The sequence below is a fragment of the Balaenoptera musculus genome, chromosome 8, assembly GCF_009873245.2.
Source record: "Balaenoptera musculus isolate JJ_BM4_2016_0621 chromosome 8, mBalMus1.pri.v3, whole genome shotgun sequence".
Lineage (NCBI taxonomy): Eukaryota > Metazoa > Chordata > Mammalia > Artiodactyla > Balaenopteridae > Balaenoptera > Balaenoptera musculus.
Window position 1 is genome coordinate 96,767,767 of NC_045792.1, and position 12,687 is coordinate 96,780,453.

Consider the following 12,687-nt stretch of genomic DNA (forward strand, 5'->3'; position numbering starts at 1 on the left):
AATTCATCAGAAGGAAAATAAGCAGACAAAAAAATGGATTATAGAACTAAATGTAAAATGCAACACTATAAAACTCCTAGAAGATAACACAGGAGAAAACCTAGATGACCTCGGGTATGGCAATGACTTTTTAGATATAACACTGAAGACATGCTTTATTAAAGAAATAATTTATCAGCTGAACTTCACTTAAATTAAAAACTTCTGCTCTGAGAAAGACACTGTCAAGAGAATGAGAAAACAAGCCACAACCTGGGAGAAAATATTTGCAAAAGACACATATTATAAAGGGTTTTATTCCAAAACATACAAGGAACTCTTAAAACTCAACAACCCAATTAAAAAATGGTCAAAAGACCAGAATAGACACTTCACCAAAGAAGATATACAGATGGTAAGTAAGTAAACATATGAAAAGATGTTCAGTAACATATGCTATAAGGAAATTGCAAATTAAGACAACAATGAGATACAAGTACACACCTAGTAGAATGGCCAAAATTCAAAACACTGACAACAAAAATGCTGGCGAGGATGTGGAGCACCAGGAACTCTCATTCGTTCCTAGTGAGAATGAAACATGGTACAGTCATTTTGAAAGACAGTTTGGCATTTTCTTACAAAGCTAAACATTCTCTTAATATATGATCCATCAGTCATACTCCTTAGTATTTACCCAAATGAATTGAAAACTTATGTCCACACAAAAACTGCACATGAATGTTTATAGCAGCTTTTTTTTTTTAAACATCTTTATTGGAGTATAATTGCTTTACAATGGTGTGTTAGATTCTGCTTTATAACAAAGTGAATCAGCTATACATATACATGTATCCCCGTATCTCCTCCCTCTTGCATCTCCCTCCCACCCTCCCTATCCCACCCCTCTAGGTGGTCACAAAGCACCGAGCTGATATCCCTGTACTATGCGGTTGCTTCCCACTAGCTATCTATTTTACATTTGGTAGTGTATATATGTCCATGCCACTCTCTCACTTTGTCCCAGCTTACCCTTCCCCCTCCCCGTGTCCTCAAGTCCATTCTCTACGTCTGCGTCTTTATTCCCGTCTTGCCACTAGGTTCTTCAGAACCTTTTTTTTTTTTTTTTTTTTTTAGATTCCATATATATGTGTTAGCATACGGTATTTGTTTTTCTCTTTCTTACTTACTTCACTCTGTATGACAGACTAGGTCCATCCACCTCACTACAAATAACTCAATTTCATTTCTTTTTATGGCTGAGTAATATTCCATTGTATATATGTGCCACATCTTCTTTATCCATTCATCTGTCAATGGACACAAGTTGCTTCCATGTCCCGGCTATTGTAAATAGAGCTTTGGAGCTTTTCAAATAATTGTCAGAACATGAAAGCAACCAAGATACCCTTCAGAATGTGAATGGATATATTGTGGTACATCTAGACAATGGAATATTATTCAGCTCTAGAAAGAAATGAGCTATCAAACCATGAAAAGACATGGAGGAACCTTAAATTCATATTACTAAGTGAAAGAAGCCAATCTGAAAAGGCTACATACTATGATTCCAACTATATGACATTCTGAAAAAGGCAAAACTATGGAGACAGTAAAAGGATTAATGGTTGCCAGGAGTTGGGGGAAGGAAAAGGGGTGAATAGGCAGAGCACAGAGGATTTTTAAGGGAGTGAAACTATTCTGTACAATACTGCAGTGGTGGATACATGTCATTATGTGTGTGTCCAAACCCATAGAATGTACAACACCAAGAGTGAACCCTAATGTAAACTATGGACTTTGATAATGGTGTGTCAATATAAGTTCATTGATTCAATGTAAGTTCATCGATTGTAACAAATGTACCACTCTGGTGGGGATATTTTTTTTTAACGTTTTAACAATGTTTATTATTTATTTATGGCTGCATTGGGTCTCCGTTGCTGTACGCAGGCTTCTCTCTAGTTGCGGCGAGCGGGGGCTACTCTTCGTTGCGGTGTGTGGGCTTCTCACTGCGGTGGCTTCTCTTGTTGTGGAGCACGGGCTCTAGGCACATGGGCTTCAGTAGTCGCAGCTCCCGGGCTCTATAGCACAGCCTCAGTAGTTGTGGTGCACGGACTTAGTTGCTCCGCGACATGTGGGATCTTCCCAGACCAGGGATCGTGTCCGCTGCATTGGCAGGCGGATTCTTAACCACTGCGCCACCAGGGAAGTCCCTCTGGTGGGGATATTGATTGTGGGGAGGTTGTGTTTGTATGAGGACAAGGGGGCATATGGGAACTCTGTACTTTCCACTGAATTGTGAACCTAAAACTGCTCTAAAAAGTAAAGTTTATTAATTAAAAAAAAAGCAAAAAAGAATCGTGTTCCACCTCCACTCCTACAAGTAATCTGAGCTAAGAACAACATATAATAAACAAACCTGGGCTTCCCTGATGGTGCAGTGATTAAGAATCCACCTGCCGGGCTTCCCTGGTGGCGCAGTGGTTGAGAATCTGCCTGCCAGTGCAGGGGACACGGGTTCGAGCCCTGGCCTGGGAAGATCCCACATGCTGCGGAGCAACTAGGCCCGTGAGCCACAATTACTGAGCCTGCGCGTCTGGAGCCTGTGCTCCGCAACAAGAGAGGCCGCGATAGTGAGAGGCCCGCGCACCGCGATGAAGAGTGGCCCCCGCTTGCCACAACTAGAGAAAGCCCTCGCACAGAAATGAAGACCCAACACAGCCATAAATAAATAAATTAATTAAAACAAAAACAAAAAGAATCCACCTGCCAATGCAGGGGACACAGGTTCGATCCCTGGTCTGGGAAGATCCCACATGCCGCGGAGCAACTAAGTCCGTGCACCACAACTACTGAGCCTGCGCTCTAGAGCCCGTGAGCCACAACTACTGAAGCCCACGCGCCTAGAGCCCGTGCTCTGCAACAAGAGAAGCCACTGCAATGAGAAGCCCGGGCACTGCAAGGAAGAGTAGCCCCCGCTCACCGAAACTAGAGAAAGCCTGCTCACAGCAACAAAGACCCAACACAGCCAAAAAAACCCCCACAAAAAAACATAATAAACCTAAGGGGAAATATTATTTTTTCTTATGATGGCATCAGAGCTTTTAAAAAAAATATGTCAAATTCTTTTTTTTTTTTTTCGTGTGTATGTATGTGTGTTTGTGTGTGAGCCTGCCTTGCTGGTATCCCAGGAGCATGCTTCATCTTCCAGCTTGGTAACCCAAGCACTGAATTCCCCAAGTACACAGCTCAAGGTCATAATCAAGGACGTCAGGAAGGAAGACTTGACAGTGGGGGAGTGGGCATCATAGTCAGGTTCAGAGACACCAGAACAGTTTCCTCCGAGGGTTCATCGTCAGGACTCCTGCCCATGGGTCACTCTCCTGGGGTCAGGCTGCCCCTTCCCTCTCCCTGCATCCTCGTAGCAGCTGTATTAGTGGATCGAAAGTGCTCATACAACCCTGTATAGCCCACCCCTTGGATGTGTCAGTTATCTTACTTCTCAGGTGGCCTTTCTCTTTCTAAAGCAGAACTGAAATTTCACCTGGGCAGTCAGCTTGAGCAACCACAGAACTTTCATTTCCTTTTTATCGTAGGGAGAAAGTTCTGAACACTATTATTTCACCAAGAGAAATTGGGTGCTAGGAGAGTAGAGGCTGAGTGGGGGCTTGGTTCACACCTGTGGTTCCTAACCCAGCACTCACCTGGGGGAACTGGTGACGATGAAGGTTCCTGGCTCCACCCGAGACCTACCCTGGGCAGGAGTTTGTCATTTCTTAAGTGTTCCTCAAGTGATTCTGGTGATCTTCTAGGCTAGAGAACCATTGGGGTAGAGAAGTAAATCTACCTGCCCAAGAGCATTCAGCCTTGGTCCCATGTTTCCTGTTTTAAAGTCTTTGATCACATCTCCCTTTCGCTGCTCCTTCCCATATTTGCACATACCTTTATTATGTCACTTATATGATATCATATGTGGTTTTTTTTTCCTTTACCAGATGAGCTCCTCAAGGCAGAGATCATGCCTTATTCATCTTTGTGTTTCCTGTTCCCAGGTTTGCCACTTATAGTTGAGAAGGTTGTTCACTCTGCACAAGAGCTTAGTGTGAGGGGTAAGCGGAGCTGTAAGTGATTCTGAAATCTAGCCTGACTCACCAAGTCATGAGCCCTGATTTTGACCTCTGAATGTCTAGAGGAGGGATGCCTTTTCTAATTGAATAAAGGTGCTCTATTGGCTATTACTGGCCCTGTCTGCACCTAGCAACACAAAAGCTAGTGTTTACTGAGCATCTATTCCAAGAAAGGCACAGAGTTTAGTATTTTGGGTAGAGAGTAGGTGATTAAGTCGTGTTTGTTAAATTGGATTAAAATCTTCTTCCTCATGTCTGGCTCTCATAATCTCCTCATTCTGCAAGGCCCTGCTGAATATCACTTCTAGGTGAAGTCTTCCTCCAGCCTCAGTTCATTGCCCCAATTCATTCCTCCTTGGAGACACAGCAGCACCTGGTTTATATCTCTAGAACAGCACTTTCTGTGGTCATACATTGGAGTTGGTGTATCCCACCGCCCAGTGAGCCCCTCATAGGCATGGGCTACCTTATTCAGCTCCTAGATCCTGGGTGTCTGGACATCATAATGAAGGTTTATTAAATGAATAATAACCCCACCCCCAAGTGGCCCTTTAGACTCTGGGTTTCACTGCATCATGTAAAGATACAGTAGCTTTCATCCCTATCACCTGAAATAGGGAGCAAAATTTCAGAAATTAGTGTTAATTCATCTCATTATATATATGTGTGACTATGTATATATATTATATATATGAATGTATATGTGTGTACATACACATGTATATTAACATCAGCTTTGTGGGCAACACTGGGCCAAGTTAAAGAGGTGATTGGCAGACAATTCTGCTGGTTGCTCATGCTCTAATGATATTTGAGTGTATGTATCAGGTTATAGCTGTGTGTCAGGAAGTCTGCATTTTGGTTTCATTGATGCAGTAGACAGTTCTGGAGTTGCCCCATGTCCGAGATTTAAAAATAAGCCCTGCCCTGGGCTAATCTTTCTCCCTTTTTCCAGGAGGGAGGTGCAGAAGAGGGGGGTGACTTCCATAATTGCACGAGTTCCTCCTCATTGATCTACATGGATCCTGAGATGTACAAATAATGTGGAACATGATAATAGGAAGTGAAACATACCCAATTATGGCCAAACTCGGGGATGTTGTTAGGAAAGCTCAGTGTCTACTTTCGGCACACCTTTATTTATTAGATTAACCTGACTGAGGCATATGGGCCTCTGGAAGTCAAAGGAAGCTCAGGATTCTTCTGTTTTTTGTAGCTCCTGATAAATGAAAATATGAAGAAGGTCTAAAGCAGTGTGATACAGGACTTCCCTGGTGGTGCCGTGGTTAAGAATCCGCCTGCCAATGCAGGGGGCACGGGTTCGAGCCCTGGTCTGGGAAGATCCCACATGCCGCAGAGCATCTAAGCCTGTGTGCCACAACTATTGAGCCTGCGCTCTAGAGCTCACGAGCCACAACTACTGAAGCCCACGTGCCACAACTACTGAAGCCCACATGCCTAGAGCCCGTGCTCCGCAACAAGAGAAGCCACCGCAATGAGAAGCCCACGCACTGCAACGAAGAGTAGCCCCCGCTCACCACAACTAGAGAAAGCCTGCGCACAGCAATGAAGACCCAACATAGCCAAAAATAAAAAAAATTTTTTAAACAAATAAATTCATTTAAAAAAAAGCAGTGTGATACATATTGTGGTATATTTAAAAAGTTTACATTTAACAAATTAATATTTTTACCACAAAAATGTAATTTTATAATGTTATTCACAAGTTATTGCAGAAATATAAAGCAATATTAATTCAAAGTAGACTCTAAGTGCCATAGTCCAGAATCAAGTGTAATTCCACTGGTGTAGCACAGTGACTCTAAGTGTAAGTTCTTTTGCAGATGATGCCAAAAGTGAATCTGAGGTTTTTGTCAGTGTAGGGATCTGGATTAATTGGCTCTCATCTCTTTCCCCAACTTGCCTAGTGTCAAAGAGGCAATACTATAGGACCTGTTTATTGAATTAATGGACACTGAAGGTGCCAGGCATAGAGACTCTCACTGATGGATTCAAATTGCTGTGAGGGCATCAAAAAGGGTGCATTGTGTGGAGAAGCATGGGCAGTGTGAATGGAAACCCTGACCAGTAATTACGCACATTTGCTTGGTCTTCCACTGGAACTGCAAAATAAGGAGAACTTGTTTCAAATTCAGGCACAGTTGGGAAAGCACAGGATTGGTCTTAGAGAGTCATTGTGACTTTTGGACCAAGTCCAGTGCACCCAACTGCATTCTTGGGTAGCCTCTTCTCAAGTTAGACGTTACAAACAGAGAAAGGATGTGCCATGGCTATAGGATAGAGTTAATGAGGGCAGTTTTTCAGCAAATCAAATCCTTGTTTATGCACAATATTTCCTCCTTTGGATATGAAGTCATATGCTCTTCTGGGGCCCTAAGTCTACCAGAAGAGGTAGGGACACGAGGCAAAATTTGAGGACAAGTAGATTGAGAAAACCCTTATGAATGGTAGAATTTGTGGAACTGTCATCTTGGATAGCCCTAGGCTGAACCCTGATCCTGCTGTCAGAATGACCCATGACCCTGGCCAAAGATAAACATGAAGGGGGACTTCCCTGGCGGTCCAGTGGTTAGGATTCCGCACTTCCACTGCAGGGGGCAAGGGTTCAGTCCTTAGTCAGGGAATTAAGATCCCGCATGCCTGCGTGGAGCGGTCAAGAACAATTAATTAATTAATTAATTTTTAAAAATCAAGGGAAGAGAAGTTAATATTGCAGACAGGGATCAGCAAACTTCTTCTATAAAAGGTCAGAAATAGTATGTTAGTCTTTGTGTGCTATACCAGTGGTCCCCAAACTTTTTGGCACCAGGGACTGGTTTCACGGAAGACAATTTTTCCACGGATGGGCAGGGGTGGTGGTGAGGATGGTTCAGGCGGTAATGCGAGCAATGGTTCAGGCGGTAATGCGAGCAGTGGGGAGTGCTGGGGAGCGGCAGGTGAAGCTTCGCTTGCTCGCCCACCGCTCACCTCCTTCTTTACTGGTCAGTGGCCCGGGCGTTGGGGACCCCTGTGCTATACAACCTCTGTTGCAACTACTCAGCTCTGCTGTTGTAGCATGAAAGCAAGTGAATGTGCGTGGCTGTGTTCCAATGAAATTTTATTTCCGAAAACAGGTGGCGGTAGGTTTGGCCCACGGACCATAGTTTGCTAACCCTTACTCTGGACTACCGCAAGCAGAAAATTGTGTGTCTTCAAGAAATATCAAGTCTAAAATATGATCAAAGAGCACTTTTGACTCTATAAAAGGGAGCCCTAGACTAAGTGAGCTTGAATCTCAGATCTATTATTTATAAGTTGTGGGACTTTGGGGAAAAACACATAACTTCTCTCATCTTCACGTTTCTCATTTGTCAGACGGAGATTGTAAAACCAGCTTCGCCTACCCCATGATTATTGGGATGCTCAAACAAACTGTAATGAATCAGCGGAAAGAAGCTCTTATTAGTACTAGTATAGAATTGCAGAAACACCTGTTGCTTTAAAGACTAAAGCTCCTTCATGGAGGAGGTGGTGTTTTTTCACCCATCATCGAGTCTTTGGTACCCGCCACATATTGGCACTCAGAATAAATTTATTGACTTTATAAATGAAACAGATGAAATATTTCCTTCTTTCAAATCAGTGTGGTATTATTCGAATAGACTGGACAAATAGAAGCCCACAGTGAAATAATTTGAAACTAGGACATGAGCCATTTAAAATTTGAAGTTTAGCTACACTTGGGGAGTATTTCTGGACGAACTTGCCTAAACAACTTTGGACACGTAGAGAAGAGCTCCCATCAGGATATTACATACACATTTCCAACTGCACTCAGATATATTGGAAGTGTTCCATAATCAAGGGAGGGTTTTCCCTCAGGCCTTTAAAAATTTCTCATCAGTAATATCCTCATCACAAGAGAATCCCGACTGAGTACCCCTGGGACAGCCACTAGTTTCAACACTTGTATCCCGTGGCTGGACATGACCATGTGCACAAACTCCTCAGACTCATGATACCAGCTTGTTAAGCAAGTCAGGGGTCTGTTTGGTGTTTTACGGATATGTCATTGCCAAAATAAAGGCTCAAGATAACAATCTGTTATGAATACTACTGATGCCAATAAAAAGAAAATGAACAATGTTTCCTTCATTGCTTTTTCCACCAAGCAGTCAAATTGAGAGGCTTCATTCATTACAGCTGTAGATAATCACACTAAAGAGAAAAGCTGTTTCATCAAGTTAGGGGAAATGTGAACAACTTCAAGTGAATTAGAGTGTTCTTTCTAAAGCCGGTTTATAGGAAGAATCAGGATCATAATTTAACTGTTGAAACAATTTTGTTCATGTGTGTTTTTCCTTCCTATTGTAAACCTGAGGAAAATGTGACACAGTTTGCTTTTAACATGTTCACATATGTGGCTAGTGAATGTCTTAAATCAAGAGATAAACCTTTGTATTTCCAGGGATAAAAACTTAACACACCTGGCACTCACATAAATGTGCTGAGTGAATCCATAAATGAACCAATGATTCTAGTATTTAAAAAAAAAAAAAAGAAAATGAAGCGAAAACCTTATGCTCGTATGTCATGGCTGTATCCTAGCCCCACTGTCTTTCCATTTTGGAGGCAGCAGCGAACAGTGGAAAGAGCACGAGCTTTGGAGCCCGCCAGACTTGCGTTAAGATCACGATGATAGCATGTTCGAGATTCGTGGCCTTGAGTGGTTTACTTAATCTCAGTTTTACATCTCAAGGTTATTGTGAGAATAAGACGGATCAATGTAAACAAAAGTACCTAATGCAGTGCTGCTGGGATCCAGTCTTGGGTGGGAGTGGAGAAACATTCTGAGAACTGGGGGGGTTCTTGCCGGCTGGGTAGCCTCCCCCGAAGGGAGCTATGACAATGAACTTCTTCCAGGGCTTTGCCTTCTGCCCATGATAGGTAGGGTCAATGAAGATGAAAAACGTTCCTGATCAGGGTATGATGTGGGGGAAAGGTTCCTGGACAATCTTAAAAGAAGTGACCAAAAGACTAACGGGCAGGAAGAGGCCCTGGGTGACCATCCCAGAGAAAAGAGCCACCACGAATGACCCTTTTGTTCTTTTCCTTTTAACATTTCCATCTGTTAGCTTGTATAATAAGGGTTTGTCTGCATCGAATATGATGCAGTTGCTTTGGGTAGCAAGTTGAGAGGGTGGTGTACTGGTTGGGAGAGAAGGCTTTAGAACTAGACTGCTTGCTGGGAAGATTAGTCAGGTTCTCTGAGTCTCCACTGCCTTATTCCTGAGGATTATAGTCTTCATTCTCTACTCGCTGTGTTTTCTCCCTGCTTTCTGGCTTCTGCTTACACAGAGAGTCTGCCCGCACGTCCCTGTAGTTCACTCAGGGCTGTAAGGCTAATTACTGAGGTCTCTGGGTGGAACTGCTCACTTCAGACCCTCAGAAGCTGCTGGCTAGCCTGTGGTTGCCTGCCTGTCGGCCAGTTGCCCAACCCAGGTCCCATCAGCATGGCCAACAGGGAGACAGAGTGGACATGGTCACATAAAGTAACTCATGGCTGGCTGCTTAGCCAGGGACTGTAGACAGGGCCGTTCCTCATAGGAGACTGTGGGTGTGATATGCACCGCGATTGATGCCCAGGACACAGAGATAAGCCAGAGGGCTTGAATGCAAGGTAGACAGTGGTAACTGCGATAAAAGAAATGCGGATAAAGAGCTTTGCAAGTTCAGAGGAGAAGGAAGCTGCTTTCTAGCTAGGGGAGTAGGGGAAAGCTCCATGGAAGAAAGGACCTCCAGAGCATCTAGTTCGCCTCTTTAGATTATTACAATAAACTCTCAATGGTCTCCCCACCTGCAGCCCCTCTCCAATTCAATCTATTTTGCGCACATTACTGATTAATTTATCCACAACCAAGTCAGTCAGGGCTCATCCCTGGACTTGAAGGCAAGGGTCAGTCTTACCCAAACCTCATGACTAGGAACTTCAGGGAGTTCCTACAATGAACTTATACCACCGTCTGGCCACAAGCATTGATTAAAGGCTGGGGGTATGGCAAAGGTCAGGCCAGTCACAGACAATGAGATCTACCAGGAAACAGGCATTCCTCTTCTCCACTGAATTTGACGTGGAAGCACGTGGTCTTTGAATCCACTTGCAGTTATCTTACAGGAACAAGGGGAGAGACTTCTGAGAACAGAACACTCACTGAGGAAGTAGAGCTGGGAGATAGAGATAGATAAATAGAAAGAGAGAGAGTGAGAAAGAGACAGAGACAGAGACAGACAGAGAGAGGAACTGGGTCTTGGACACATCATTTTGGGAACATAAGAAGAGTAGAGGGCAATAGTGAAAAATGCAATTCACTGGGAGCGCTGGAGCAGGGATGTTAAGATTGGAAAGAGATCACTGAGGTCTTGAATGGGGAATATGAGGCTTTTTTTTTTTTCTATAGGCAATAGGAAGCTACTGTGATATGAGTGGGGTTGTGGATAAATTAATCAGCAGTGTGTGCAAAATAGATTGAAATGGAGATGAGCTGCAGGTGGGGAGACCATTGAGAGTTTATTGTAATAATTTAAAGAGTTGAACTAGAGCAGGTGCAGTGGGGCTGGAAAGAGGAGAAAGGTGCAGAAAAATAGGAACACAGATTCCAGTGTTCAGAGTGAGATCTTGTCACTTTCTAAAGGCTGCATGAGTGAAGGAGGGCGCCTACACACAAGCCAAGGCTGGAAGAGCGCCATTCCTAAACTTTTTGGATGGCTCCTCCAGGGCAGTAGTTTATCACCATAAAAGATGGATGTAAAAGATTAGACAACAGATTAGATGATTAGATTAGGGTCTTCTTAGGTATGACTTTTGTCACAATGCAAATGGATCATGATAAAATTTTACAACATTGAAAAATACCTTGTGGAGTTGGGTCACCAGCATACTTCAGGAGATATTTATAGACAGTGCTAGCAAAATATTTTTGAAAGGGGTGGCATAAAACATACAAATCAGTTTGTTGAGATTTGAAATTTTTCTCTAACTAGCTGTGTGACCCTGGTAAATCACCCTGTCCGAGCTGCAGTTTACTTAACAAAAAAAAAAAAAAAAAAAAAAAGAAGGATAAAGCTGCTTCCTGGGGTGGTAGTCCTACCTCACCATCTCATAGGAAAACTCCTTGCCAGTTCCTAACAAATAAAAGGTAAAATAAATAAAAATATTAAAAATAACAAATAAAAGGTAAATATGTTTCAATGCTCCCTCCTTTTCTTTTGTTCTAGGTATGCTTTGCGTTTACAGGCTGCCCTTCCACAGGTACTATTTGTGTTGTCACAGCTTGTTTGATAGGTTTCCTATAGCTTTTATGGTTAAATCAGTAGATTCTAGTACCATCTGCATTACAGAATTGGGATGGCCTTTCTTTGCCCTGTATTCTATAACAGTGGACTAAATAAAATACAGTATTTTATTATGATGATTTGCTTAAGGAGCTAAAAACTATCTCTGATTTATAATAGTGGAGGAAGCGTGGCGCTCCATGGCAAGGGGCTATGGGTGTGGCAAGCACTGTGATTGACACCTCTAGAGCAGGGGGATAATATGGATGGCTAAAATGCAAGGGAAAGTGATTAGGGCCATAGCAGAAGCATAGCCGAAGTCCCGTGGCCAGGGGAGAGCCACTATTATGGATCCAGCGTCATTGGTCTGTCAGCAGCTCCCCATTTCCCCTCCACCACTATTTATTGAATGCTTACTGTGTGCTAAGTGTTTGTATTATTTCGTTCAATTCTTGAATAACCCTATGAGGTAGATAAAGCATTATTATTGTTCTAAATGAGCATAATCTGTCAAATGGACTGATGAGGAGACTGAAGCTTAGGTCACTTGTCCAAGGTCACAAAGACAAGTAGTAAGTGACAGAGCAAGGACTTGAACCTGAGCTTTAAGGATTCTAGAGCCCAGGGGTTTAACTATTGCCCCAGATTGCTTGTGCTGAGATTCCCTGGGAAGATCTCTCTTATCTTTTCTTTTATAGGCACATGATTTATATCACCCATCTGGAATGGGATGGAGTGAAAGGGGATTTGGGAACTGTTGTCACTTCAAGATTACTCAGCTCTTTGATTTCTCCCCTGGGAGCCACACTGACTATCAGCTAGAAGGTGCTGGAAAAAACTTAGATTGCTCCAGTTTGTTCACTTGTATGCAATTTATTATTTCTAAAGATAAGGCCTAAAGACACCTTACTGCATTATAGTTTTTCCAATGAATGAAAGCAGAGGGCATCTGTTTAGTATTTGAGACATGCACCTGGCTCACTTTGGTTAAAAGAGAAAAATAAATATGAAAACATAGTAATCCAAAGAATAACTCCCTCTGTGGCTGGCTTGCCCTCTACTTTAAGTATGGGCCTCAAAGGCGATAATTTAAATTTGGGGCTGCCAGAAAAGGATGCCATTGCTCTTGATTAATTGGGAAGACTAAAGATCTCCCTAGGAGAGAGCTTGGATTCCCTCCTAGGGTCTAACCCTTCTAGATCTGGATCTGAAGCTTAGAAAAAGTGCTGAGAATCTATCAGAGGGT

At 42.9% G+C, this 12,687-nt stretch overlaps 1 long non-coding RNA gene across 1 annotated transcript in view; it reads left to right on the top strand.

Moving 5' to 3' along the window:
* The first annotated feature begins 11,369 nt into the window (after positions 1-11,369).
* The window catches only part of LOC118899939, a 31,491-nt gene continuing 30,173 nt past the window's right edge, over positions 11,370-12,687 (top strand). Inside the window, exon 1 of the long non-coding RNA XR_005021011.1 lies at positions 11,370-11,418. This is a non-coding gene — a long non-coding RNA (uncharacterized LOC118899939). The remainder of the gene's footprint in view (positions 11,419-12,687) is intronic.